Here is a 12,637-nt window from a genome sequence, read left to right on the forward strand (position 1 = left end):
AATAATAGGCGTATTATTATAGGTAGGTACTATTATAGACGCGAAATCGCCCGAGCAACTACCCTCCGACCGAACAGTCGTGATGTAGGTTGTTGGCATGTGATCCGGACCCCGCACAACGATACTATTATAATATTATGTTAATAGCAATAATAACAATAATAATGTATTAAATCCGACGGCCAAGTGTGTTAATTATATCGCATAGCAGTTGTCGACGATATAGCTACTATTTGTACATGTGTATATTATAGTATATGATTATGGCGTACTTGTGTATATATTATAGTTATAATCGTTTTTATCTTCGTCGTTGTTGTTGTTGTGCTTGTTGTCGTCATCATCGTAATTTACGATTATCGGGGCGTTTTTTCGATCGATTAGTTGCGCGTATTACCATGCACGATGGTTATTATATGTACAGGATGGTTTATCCACCACGCAGCACACCCCTACGTTTTTCTTCAATAACGCAAAATATGATTTTTGCAATTTTTAAACGCACTCGTTAATAGGTTAGGTGAACGTTAATAATTTTTAAAAATGTTACGAGTTCAATGAATATTACATATATACTTTATGTTTTTGTATAAATCCATTTTTGAGAACTATTATTATTGATATTTATATATTTTAAGAACTCAAAAACTGCTCGGTCGAATTTTGATTTCGCCACGTCGTCGACATTTTCAGAAAAGCTATCCACTAAACAATTTACCGTAGGAAATGTGAGTTCTCATTTTAATAACAGAAATTTGTATCGTCACTTCTAAAGTAGTACAAATAGTTTTAAGATTTTGAACGAATTCGTCATTAAATTTAAAAAAACATAGGGACGAGCGTGCTCGGTGAACCACCCTGTATGTAGCCACATACCATACTATTTTCTATATGTACGCACGTTGACGTCAATATAATCTCATGCTATATAGGTACACCGCAACATCCGGAAGACGCAATAGCGCTTAGAGATGACGACCGCGGCGATCGGTTGTAAGTTACTGGGCATAAAAAATATATTGCATCCGTGACGCGCTGGTTTACGCACAGAAATAACATACGCGAGGTGTAATAAACGGCCGCGTCGGGCGCATTATATTATAATAATTAATAATAATGTGTATGCGCGTAGCGGGAGACACTCATCACACACAATACAACAGGTATATTATGCCTACACGGTGATAACACTATTACCCGTGGGCCGTGTGTGCACAGCGTTTAGTGGGTAAAACCATTAATCGACGACCGAGAGGGTTCTTGTGTGCAGCATAATGTTATTATTGTCGTAATATTCGCGTGACTTTGGTGTGCGGTGTGTTTGCGAATACAATTAGTGTGGTCGAATATACTTATATTTCTTGCATATATTATAAATATATTTATTGCGCGTCGCATAATATATATATATACATAGTTAATGGACTTGCGTTTCGGACAATGTCATTGCCAAACTCTTGAACCCGACCTTCCCGGCCGAAGGCTGCGCAAAACACGTACAGCATGCATAAATAAAGAAAAATATCTCGATGAGTCTCGAGTCTCTTGAGTCCTGTTCCAACAATCAGGACAAATCCGTCGCCGTGGCTCAATAAATGGTAATCGATCGACCACATACCTATCATTGTTTTTCCCGTTGCAGTACCCACCCGCAATAAACAATATTTAATTGGAAGTAGGTATTATTCGTGTGTATTTGATGACGTTCAACATCGTAATCCTCTAAGCCGTGTCCACTGTGTATTTATGCAAATAATAAAATAAAATATAATAATAATAATTGTGCGTGGTATCCGAGTACAGCTACGAAGGTCGTTGTTATTAATAATGAGATTACATAAACAATAAAGATAATCGATGACACAGACACACGATGGTAATACGGATAATGTTGAATATACATTTCGGTACATAAAGTTTTTGTAATACAGCTGTATAAGAACAGTGAGGAGGCGGTTAATAATAATTAGTGTATTTAGAACGGACAGGAATTTAGATAAAGACGTATTGCCAATAGCATTGCTGTTGTTAGGAATTTTTATAACACTGGAGCTATAGAAGCGACGGAGGCATAAGACAGTTTGAACTGAGTAGAGAGTAAGGGGGCTTAAGAGGAGTCACAGTGGCTGGATTTTTTTATTTTAGGACTGCGGTTGTGTTTGATGACGTATTTGGAGACTTGAATACTGGGCATCCTTTAAGGTTGGCTATATGATCCTTGGTACAGGGAACACATTTTGCAGGGCTGTTGCGTTGTTTTGTCAGTCTTCAAAGTCGAGTTTTATATAATATCACTATAAACGAGTACCCTAGTCACGTATATTCAAGCAATTTATTATGTGCCATGTACTTAGTTGGAGATAAAAAGAAGAAATAAACAAAACAATCGAACAAATTTGCGAAATGAAAATATAATATTATTATCTCCATACTAACCGTCGCTATAGGCTAGCAGAGTGATGCACATATTAAAAACTATTGAGCATTCCAGATCCGTTTAAGCAGTTGATTGTTGTTCTACTATAAGTACAATTCTTATAGTTCTCCATTTACTGTTTTTGTCAAAACGGTTTTCAGAAACTAACGCATTTCATTATTGGTGTTTTGAAAAAAATAAAATAAAAATATTTTTGAGTTAACTATTTACAACATCGTTGTAGTCTTATCTACATTTTCAAGGTGAAAAAAACTACAAAACAATTCATGTAGTAACCTAAAGAATGCTTGTCTATGCAGTATTGTTTTAATGTCACAGACTGAAAATTTCGTGCCATTCCTGCAATAATCTATGCCCAAAGGTATGAATATATGTATTTTGAAACACACTAATGCAGTAATACGTCATGATGACATGATTAATTTTAAACGTATTGAAAGTCAAGAGATTACTTATTGTTATTAGACAAAAATAACCTTTTTGTGTTATTATCTATTCCTTCACAGAAATTCAAACGTACCCCCGATTGCTTGTATTTGATTCGTTTTAATTTCTCTTAATTATGATTTATAAAAGTTAAAACTTTTTATAAATAGTAAAAATATTTCAAATCTGTTTCCGATTGTTTTTTGCCAGCTTAATTTTTGAATATTCGTTAGAGCATTGTATCATGAAACAACTATTTAAAAACATAGGAATAGTGAGTTGACCAAATAAAGTTTTATACACTCTTAAATCAATGAGTGTAAGTTGACTCAGAATCTAAAATATCGTAGTCAAAAATAAAATTAATTTTTCAATATTAAATATAGTTTAAAATGTAGTAATATTGAAGTACAGATCTTTGAAAGTGGTTAAAAGTTTCTTTAGTATTCGAAACAACGTTTTAAATAGATTTCAGGTTTGTCAAAACTAATTTTATATTTTTATCATTCATATAATTCTCTTAGCAATATATTATGAAAATTGTCTTGATTGCCTTAATAACTACTACAAAACTCGAAATAATTCAAAATACGCATCTGTTTGTTTATTTATATCTAATTAATAATTTATAAAAGTAATAGTTTAAAAAAAAAGAAAAATGAATGATATTTACATGTCATAGTATTAGTAAAGTTCGGTCTTAATTTATGTGTTGGTTTTCTTTTAACTATAATATTGCTACAGATGTAGCAAATAGAGATTTTTTTTTTTTTATCGTATCTTTAGACGCTCATCCTTTAAAATGTATTGTTATTTTTGAAAATATTTTTATTAAATAATTTCTTATTAAAATAAAACAATTTTTTTAATCATTTTTTATCGTTCTCATTTTTAAGTTTTTTTCTTTTTTGAATGACAGCATGCATTTTCAATTTTATATTCTAAAACAGAATAATTATTTTTCATAACTTTCAAAATATTTCGATAAGTAAAATTAAAATTCAGACGATTAGTTTATAAGTAATAATATGTATTTTAAATTCTGAACAAAGTGAAGTTGTATTAATTTTACAATGGTATGTGTGGTTTTTTTTTGTCTGTATACACTATACAATACACGATAAGTAGACGAAAAATGATTTAATGTTCCACTTTGAGGGTGGTTTTGGATAACAAATTTAATTAATCAGTATTTTTCAAAATAATTAAGAAAAAAAACAAACTTGATATTTTCACTAAATGGTTATATAACCATGTTGTATGAATTATGATAGAATTTTAAATATATTTTGACTCTTTTTAAAATAATATAAGCAATTTATAGAAGATTTTTTTTTTTTTTGTAAATGCTTATAAAACAATTATGATTGACTAAAAATGCTTGAAAATTTAATACAAGATTCTTGATAAGTTGTTCATTCTCCAATCAAAATATATCAAAAATGTATTATAACAATATTTTCTTATTATAAAAATAAAATAAATATTAAAAACTATAATTTTAAAAAAATTTGTCGTTTTCGACTGGATATTAAAAATGATGAAAAATATTTTCGAAAACGTTATCAGACGTTAATAGATTTTTAGTTTTTAAATAACGAATACAATTTAATAAAATAACTATCTAGTATACGTATAATGATAGACATTGACAAATTTTTATTACAATAACACAAATAATGTCATCGTTTGTGAAATAATTAATTTTTTTGTTGTTATGACAGTATACGCGACTAGCCATTAAAAAATTAATCAATTAAATTTGGATAATAATATATATTATATTTTCAATGTTTAATTTATTCGTGTATTATATTTTTAGTTAGTTAAACCTTTTTTTATTTGTCTTCCGTAATGTACAGTCTATAAAGACCTTGCGTAAAAGAATACCTAGTTGACGGAGAGGTTACTTGTGGTCAACGTACCATTTTACTATGTTTCCATAACATTATTATAATTGTCTAGAGACAAAAATATTATACTTAATTATTGTTTTTGCGCATGAATTGATATTGCGGCGTATGATAACAATTAAAATTAAGACAAGTAGGTACCTATAATGTTATTATAAGCTTCAAATTTAATTTAAATATGAGAACATTTAAGATATATTGTAAAAATTAGTTGTTTTAAGTATATCAAAAGAATAATTTATGTATTATTTGACGGTCATTAAAATATGCTTATTAAATTAAAATAATAAAATGTCCAACTAAATTAACTTTAATTGTGCACAAATTAAGTACAATTTATAGATTTCAACCTTGAAAATCGTTGTGGTTTAGTAAGTATTCTAATCATACAACGTAAGATACGATTTTACGTAATTTTTGGTATTGTCGTGTTCTAAACTTATTGCAAACCCTAGCAATTAATGTGCCTACTTAATATTTTCTGTCGGTTGACAGCAGTTTTCGTACTGAAACATTGAAATACGCATTCTTAATATGATTGATATGATATAATATCAGGTGGGAAATTGGTAAAATATTAGAATAATATTTATATTTTAATACAATATTATAAAATTCCAATTGTCAGAATTTGAATAAATCCATTATTAAAGAGAAAAATTGGCGTGAAAATCCTCTGTGATTTACTCTATATATTATGCTTATGCATATTATAAATTGTGGAAATCAGAAATGAGAATATTATGTAAAGAACTATTGTAATTATTTCATTTAAAATGATAAAATTAATCGCTTATAGTACTTATATCATATACTTTTTACATAGATTAAAATGAGGTACGCGCATGCCAGCAATACCAGGACATATTTTTTGTACTATATACGAAACGACATTAATGCGGGATCTGTTGCTGTATTTTTTTTAAATATATTTTTAAATCGTATTTAGTTTCTTTTTTCCATACATTTGATATACATATTCTATTCTACATACTATACGTGTTTTCACTCTGCAGAATAATTCATTGATTTTTACAATTTTTGATTATTTTTCGTAAATTACTAAAACAAATACTTATGTACATTTGTATTTGATTAACTAATGGTTTTATCTAACGTTATATACTTGTATTTTACTGTTGAATAGCGCACATTATTTATTCTAATGATTAAGTTATTTTGTAAAGAATCCAAATTATGTTTTAATTATCATATTCTAATTCGTACCTACTGCTGAGAATTACATATTAACGCAGTATGCCAGTATACCATACGAAGTTAAAGTAAACTATCGTTCTTGGGGCATTTTAATTTGTAGAGTGAATACAATTATCAAAAGTGACAATGGTAAGTGGATTTCTAAATAGTTTTGGAATTATAATATTATTCTATTACCAGACATATCTTATTAGGGTTAAATTTTTTATCGATATCCGTATTATGGAAGTTTTAAGAAAGGCAGTTAAGTAAGTTACAACAGAGTTAATTCTTAAGAGTAACTGACTTATTGTTCAAATACCTACTGCCGACTGCAGTAATATTTCACCAGTTTAAGCCTAACTTCTAACTGATAAAACACAATATAATATCATTATTCATTGTCAACTCTATAGTGTTTGATTTTTCTGATATATTAATGTTGTTTTTATGTTTTTATTTTTACACAAACAAGTATTTGTCTAAAAAAAAATGTAATTCAATCGTTTAAAAAATTTTTTTTTGTAAAATAATGTTGTTAAAAAAAACTTGCTTCACTTATAATACCTACACGTATTAATAATTAAAAATTTCTAGGAACAATTTATTAAATGTTTATAGACAACGAATGAATAATAAAAACAAATTATTGCGAGGCATAGAGTACCTATTTACGGTAGGTATGAATTATAGCTATTAATTTTAAAAACATTAAGTTGTAATGGTTAGTACTCTATTATAATGATAACTGTGTATTAAAAGTATATTTAAGTAAGTAGTATAAAAATAATCCTTGAACATTGCCATTTAAAATAATATATGTATAATCGAGATAGATTAGTTCATAAACAATATAGTTTTTTAAATGGACGTTTTTTTTTGTTTTGATTAGTATAATAAAATATTACATACACTGTTATGAATAATATTAAGACACTAATAATATATAATTGATTTTGGTTCACGTTAATTAACCCGTACGTATTATAACATATTATTATAAATTATAATGATACACTTAATTTATTGTTAACCAATATCAATAGTAGGTACCTATCTATAGTTTTATTTTACTTCTTCTCGTACATAACTGGCTATTCATGTTTATTCAAGCATTGTTGTTGTATCTACTTGATTTTGTAGTTGATTTGTTAAAATATCATGACATTCATAACAATATATTTCTTTAAGTATAAACATTAAATGTCAAGTTTTTAATTTTTTAAATAATAATTAGGTATTTTTTAAGACTTTATTATTTGTGTTAAAAATAATCCTTTAGTTAATTAAAATTTTTAATAAGTAAAAATATTGATGACACTAAATAGCATATTTTTACTTCAATCAATAATAATAAATTGGTTTTCAGTAAGTACAGGTCCGTCTACATAATAATATACGTGTAGATAAATAAATTAGTAACAACTGATGAAAAATCACAGTCTTCGAACTTTTTAATATTATATTATAAAGATATAGTGAAAATATTGAACAAAATAAAACATATGTGCGGTTGCATTGATTTTAAACTGCGATAAAGATTCTATTGAAGTTATAATGGAAATGATAAATATTTAATTCATCATTACATAATTAAATTATTTAATATAACAATATTTATCAGTATGGAATTTGTTAAAAATATAAACAATTGATTTTAATTTTTTGGTGGAACATTATGGAAACCAGTTTTCTGAATAGAGATATTTCCCGTTTGTCTGGACTGTGTCTGGTTTCTGTCTTATTTCTTTAGACACGGTATAAAGTAGCGGCTCTCAAACGGTAACGCATGCCTCTCTTGCAAGGTGCAAGGTAAATATTGATATTATATATACTGTGCTACGACAGAACTATACATTAAAAATGTCGTTTCATTTATTCAAGAGAGGTACGATTACATTTTTTTAATTTTGGGGTTGCGTGAATCAAAAAAGTTTGGGAACCGCCGGTTAAACAACGACCGGATAGTGAGTAATATATTTCCGAGAATAAACAAGGTTGAACACGATTTATGAATTAAACTTAGTCTAACATGACATCAATAACAACAATATTTTGTTGATTTAAAGTCTAAATGGTTATAAAAATCTTTATTGTTTTAAATAATATAATATATTATATTTAATGTCGTGTAGTTATTTACGTAAGTTGTTTCATGATAAAACTAATATTATTAATTACAAAATATACAATAATAAATTCTAGATCAAGTTCCTATTCGAGAAATGACTTTAAATTTTTACCAAATATTGATATTAGCATTTACTATACAAGCCATAGTTTTCAACATATTTTGGCTTTATTTCCTGTTTATTTGATATTTTAAAATACAATTTTAATATTAAAAATAAAACAAAGATTTGGATAAAAAGTTTAAAAATATAATACTAAATCTCCTATAACTTGTTTTTATAGTTATTTAAAAATATTGAAAATAAATAGTCACAACTTTTTTCATTCGGTTTATCGTTGAATTCAAATTTAATACGATATCCACTACATACTCAATGACGATGTACATTAGCCACCCGATATATCTACATCAGATTATCAGAACCAGGAGAATTACACGGTTCTTTTTTTTTTTTTTTGAGTTACCAACTATTATTATTTTTGTATCCAATGTAATCAACTTTAGTCAAAGATCATGAATTATGTACAGTACAATGTTTAACAATCAGAGCCTCGGGAAATCAGAAGCCTTCAAACGGTTCAAACAACTCAAACCAATAATTTGCATAGCTCAGCACCTGGTATGTGTTAAAGAACTATTATAGCCTATAGGACTTTATAATCATCTTTACTGGATTAAAATATTAAATAAATTAAATGTATAGAATGTAAAATTATTTTAAAAACTTTTCAATCATCTGAGTGAATTATTTAGAATTAGTGTGCAATTCAATGTTGTAATTATTTTATAGTTATTAATTATTAACTACGACAGCCAGCGTTGGCATTTATAAGTTAAACTTTTGAGTTAACTTTCTTAAAATATTTTTAATTTTTAATTAAAGGCTTATACATAGTTATATATATATTTGTGTTAATATAATTTTATAAGTTGTATCGTATTAAATATTATATTGCACATAACTGTAAAGTATAATAAACGCGTCATAGAGTATCGTAATTGAAAAATTCGGGCCTTGAATATTTTCAGTGTTCTCCTAAGGCATAATTTGAGTGGATGCTTAATGGACAGTATGGGAACTGTTGAATAAAGAAGACCCATTTAAAAAATTTCAAGTCCATAAAAAATGCACAGGTATTAAAAATACTAATGTCTAACAAAGTGCTTTGGATACTTATAATTGGGGAGAGGGGTGGGATCATTACAGTAGTCTTATAAAAAGTGTTATAATAAAATATATATATAATTTTTGTGTGATGATAAATCGTACAAAATATTTTACTATTTATTTATTTATTTATAATTACAATCAACAAGAATTCTAACTCGTCGTGTATACTTAAATATAATTGCTTTTCGTATGGCTCAAATATTTTCATATCATTATTAATACATAATGTTATGTTGATCTATTAAAATATATGCTATTTTTAAAATGATTTATTTATTTAGTTGGGAGCGATGAGCACGGAAAAATTGAAGAAGAAGAAGAAGAAGAAGAAGAAGAAGAAGAAGAAGATATATTTTATTGAGCAATATTATTAACGTGACGTATACAAAAATATTATTATGTATAATGCGATTCAAGGTTTATTGTAGAATGCGTTGTTCATTTCCCGACTTTTTTTAATTTCCAATGAGTCGACAACAAATAATCGAAGATGGATACGGGTAGGTAAACATAAATATAAACAGTTTATAATATTTTGTTCTTCTTCTGGAGTTCAAATAATCATCAACAACGTGAAGTTATCATGCAGATATTATTGAATACATATAACATGATTGCTCGTTCTTTTTGATAATCTTTTATCAAGACGCCTCAGTTGCATTCGATTTATTAATAAAAAATGATTTTAGTACAATTTCAATGTGATTGTAAGCCACATATCGAACCTCAGTGGTAAGAGTTATATGAAAGTTGGTGTATATTTCTAAACGAATATGCACATTATAGTATCATATTATCAGTGCATTATTTCATGCAGAAAAAAACAAAATAAAATTCACAAAAACCTGTCGAAAACATTGCTAAGTGATTTTGGAGCTTTAAGACTATTGAAAAAACATCCCGAGTGATTCGCTTACTCGCTCTACAGTTGTATTTTATAGGTTTCGACTGTCGAGTGTACTTTATTATTGTGTTGATCACTGTAATGGGCGCGTGAAATTACTTAAATTTGGACTCGATGATAAATCATTGTATATACCGTACTCGTAAAAACGATTCTGAGCGGAGATTGTTTGTGAGCCTAAATATTTTCATAGGGTATTGTTTAATAAATAATTTTTTGTTTTACTAATACTGTGAAACCAATTGAACAATTTTTACCCAAAATAAATCGAATATATTTTATAATAATAACCGTGATTGGTTTAAAATTATTCTACCCATCTTTTTTTAGTTTTCTTTTTTGCTTCATTTGTTTTTTTTTTTAATTTGTATGTATGTATATACATATATATATTATTTAATACAGACACTGCATTTACAATAATTAATTGTATATAATTGTCCACTTTTTATTTGATTAGTTATTACTTAATGTTAACACAAAAAAACTTAAGACAAATTAACAAATTTTAAAAATCTGACTTAAATCAAATATCGTTAGGATTAGTATATTTTGTTTTAATTGTGTATTTACTATTTACGTTAAAGATATATCCAAAATTAAGAAAGCAAATCATAAAAGTAATTAATGTAACAATGTAATAGTGTTTATAAGTATTTGCTTTGAATTATTTTTTTAAATTATATGTTATTATAATTAGACCTACTTACCAGGCGCTTATACAAAGGGAGTTTTAGGGGTTTAAAGTTCAACCCCTCTCGCCCCAGAATTTTCAGAAAATAAATTTTTTCTTGTTTATTAGTTTAGTTTTATTTATTTGCCCGCATTACCATCGTTATATGAATTACATTCTCGTTTGATGCTCGATCACTATCTACAACCGTCAATCGCACCACTACATGACCACATCAAAATAAATATAAATTTCATATGAAATCCCGATGCAAGCCGATATCATTTTTACTACAAATAGCAACGGTGATCGAGGATTGACGGAAGTGCCAATGCGATAACGATGGTATAACCGAGATTAAAATCTGGCAAACACAGTAGCAAAATATATCTGATGATGATCATCCAAAATGTTCATTAGCTACCTTAATTCCAATGTCTAGCGATTTCTATCCGAATATAAAGTGCCTATTAACAATATCATCTACTTTGTCTGTAACGACTGTTGCCGTTGAGCGTTCATTCTCGACATTGCAGAAACTGAAAACCTATTTAAGAAATAGGTAATATTGGACAAAACAGGCCGACAGGATTAGCGCTCATGAATATTTATAGAAATGACGACATTGATGTTGACAGTCATCAACAGATTTGCAAGACTAACTCGAAAATTAGATTTTATATTATAGAAATACATGTTTTTAAAAATTATTTAAATTTTTTTTTTATAATGACGTTTTTATAAGAAATAAATAGTGCTATTGTAATTGCAATTGTGTAAACTTATTGTTAGGTTAGATTATATATGAAAATGTATATTATGTATATATCATGTACGAAAATGTACAACCAACCCCCTAAAATATGTTTTGTGTCCGCGCCTGTAACTTACTTATGGTAACAATTTAAATAAAAAAAAATATAATCATTTTTCGTGAGCTAAAATTAAATTCATATGTGAGCTTATATGGGTTGAAAAAATAAAGTAAAAACAAACTCAGAGTTTTAAGGTATTTGTTGATGTCGCTTTTATCAAAAACGATCCAATAGTTTTTGAATTTAAAACAATATTTTTATAACAATTCAATAATATGAATATACATTATTGTATAATATGTTATACGATATTATTTAATATAATATTACTTATAACATAAAAGTCAGTATCTACTCATCATAGAACGGTGTGAATAAATTCATGGTAAAATTAGTATAAAATTATTTGAAAATTTTCACTGTATAAAGAAAACGATAATTTAAGTCATAGAGGAATATTAAATTTCGTGTTTATACAGTTAATATTTTTTGAATAATAACGAAAATTGTTATTGCACGTTTGAAATATTATCAAATTTGATCGTCAATAGCTCATATAAGAAATGGATTTAAAAAAGATGAAAATTGCCATTAAACGTATTGAAACGTTTAATGAAATTTGATTGCGTTTTCATCGAACTAAATGCTAAAAATCTTGTGTATTATAATATGTCTTTTGTAATTTAAAAAAATATAAAATCGAGTAACGAAAGATGGTATAATATTTGCTAGGTATAATTTCATGTAAAACCTTTATAATTTGGTATTTATATTTTGATAATGATGGCTATCGATTTTCGTGAACTTTATGTTTCAATGAACTGCGTGCCAGAGACAACAAACCTTGCAGTTGTTACCAAGTTAAAAGGTTTCCTGAGATCTTAGGCTATAAATTATATACCGGTAAATATGATTGGAATATGCGTAGAAAAATATAATAAATATATTAGAATGTTTATGTATATGA

This window comes from Rhopalosiphum maidis, chromosome 4 (genome assembly GCF_003676215.2).
Source record: "Rhopalosiphum maidis isolate BTI-1 chromosome 4, ASM367621v3, whole genome shotgun sequence".
Lineage (NCBI taxonomy): Eukaryota > Metazoa > Arthropoda > Insecta > Hemiptera > Aphididae > Rhopalosiphum > Rhopalosiphum maidis.